The following is a 2,500-nucleotide window of genomic DNA, read 5'->3' on the forward strand; positions in this document are numbered from 1 at the left end:
AGAGTGAATAGATCTGCCATTTCTTGAAATCTCTCTTCTGATTCAAAATCGTGGTGCAACGTGTATCTCCCTTTGTTCCGGTCATGGAATAGATGGAATAAATCACAAAATGGGTTTTTGTTCAAGAATGAGATCTTATTAGAACTGTCCATATCCGGTTCATCCTTCGGAACCATATCACATCCCCGATCTGATGAAATAGGATGAATTGAGACGGTATTTTGTAAATACGTAATTATCTTGAATATATCAACCATTTCTTTCTTTTCCGATCGCCTGGAAGGGACAAAAGAAAAAACATCTTGTTGTTTCTTCAACAATTTCTGATCTCTAGTGAACCTCTCAGTAGCATTCGAAACCAGATGAAGTTCTGACCATCTGTCGGAGAAAAAAGAACGAATTGATCTTGTAGGATTCCCAAGAAATTCTTCGATTTTTTCCGGAAACAGATGATTATTCATCTGCTTTTCACGTTCCGTGAATAGCCGGGACATTGAGGAATATCCAGAAGGGTATTTCGGGAATCGATCTGATTCTATCTCTGTTCGTTCCGTTTGAAGAGAGGAAGGATCCCAAAGAATCAATCTTCTTTTAGTTGCTGAATCTCTGTTTGATTGATCAATGTGTGATATTCCGAATCCTCATTCCTAATGGAATCGAAATGATCTCTGGATTGATCAGAAGATCCTTTCAATTGGCTAGAATCCGTTACTTGAACGAAAATAGATCTTGTGGAATCATATTGAATATTTGACGATACATTCCGTACCTTGCTAAAAACCGATCCTTGTTTACCAACCACATATTGTCTAACCAAATCAAATTCTCTCTCGATACGTTCCTCAAAAAATCCGATTCGTGCTGATTCTTCCCCCAACTAACGAAGAGATCTTGGTGGAATTGCCACATATGAAATTGAGCACAATTTTGCAAAGAAATATCCCACTTGTTTCTCGAGAAGAGATGGGAAACATGCTCAATATCATTTGATGGAATAGTTGCCTCAGCTCCTTGTTGTTTGAGGAAACCCTCCACTTCAATTGGTCTTTTTTCACGAAAAGCAGACATGAGATAACAAATCAAGTGTTTCGCTAAGATTTCGAATAGCTGTCCCGAATTCAAATTGATTATGTTCGCTTCTTCCTCGGAGAAACACGATCAAACAATTCCCAACCATGGTCCTTGCGGATCGGATCATCCATATAGATACAAAAAGAAACTCCAGATATTTGATATCTTTCTCTTTGAATGAGATCTCAATTCCAGCTACTGTTTCATTAGATATCTTACAACTAGAATCCCTCTTTTTTCCGATCCAGTTCCTCCACCACCGCGAACCCCAGTTAGATTCAGGCATGATACACTTTTTAGTTATTGGGAGGACCCAAGTACTCTCTTTCGGATCCATGAAACAACTCTCAGAGATCTTTTTCCCTTTTGGAAGATACAGGAGCGAAACAATCAACCTATTGATATTGGGAGACCAAAAAGATTCTTCCAATGTATCATTTCTGGGTCCAATGGAATTCATAGGTATAGGAAGAAGCCCCATCAAATAGAGATTTTTTCTTTCGACCATATTTCGATTGTTAATACGATATATAAGGACCGCTACTACAAGCAGTACTACACCTTTGATCGTGAAAGTGAAATATCGATTGCTTGTTGAACCCTGTGAATCACGTGAAAGCAGGACACTCCAAGTTTGGGGGCCAAGGAGTTTCACAAAACGTTCTTGGTGGAAAAAAATGTGAGTGAAAGACACCACTGAATCGAATTTGGTCCATGAATCTAAGAAATAGCGAGAATTCTTGATCTCTCTCAATATCTCTCTCAATTCCAAAATACAGGATTTGAATTGATGCCGTTTCATTGATTTCTCCTAAACGAAAGATTATATTTCAATTGAAATCCACTTACACAAAGACAGCCCCCGTTGATGACGAGTCTCCGCGAAGCATCCATGGCTGAATGGTTAAAGCGCCCAACTCATAATTGGCAAATTCGTAGGTTCAATTCCTGCTGGATGCACGCGAATTGGAACGTTCAATAATAGAATTGGCTCCGTATCAACGGAATCTCATCATCCATAGATAACTAATTGGTATATTCATACTATAAGAATAAGATAGAAACGGTAGAAACGGTAAGAATTCTAATTCTTATAGATACTGGAACTCATAGGGAAGAAAATGGATTTATGGATGGAATCAAATATGCAGTATTTACAGAAAAAAGTATTCGGTTATTGGGGAACAATCAATATACTTCTAATGTCGAATCAGGATCAACTAGGACAGAAATAAAGCATTGGATCGAACTCTTCTTTGGTGTCAAGGTAGTAGCTATGAATAGCCATCGACTCCCGGGAAAGGGTAGAAGAATGGGACCTATTATGCGACATACAATGCATTACAGACGTATGATCATTACGCTTCAACCGGGTTATTCTATTCCACCTCTTATAGAGAAAAGAACTTAAATAAAAAAAATAAATACT

This window comes from Nymphaea colorata, unplaced genomic scaffold, assembly GCF_008831285.2.
Source record: "Nymphaea colorata isolate Beijing-Zhang1983 unplaced genomic scaffold, ASM883128v2 scaffold0003, whole genome shotgun sequence".
NCBI lineage: Eukaryota > Viridiplantae > Streptophyta > Magnoliopsida > Nymphaeales > Nymphaeaceae > Nymphaea > Nymphaea colorata.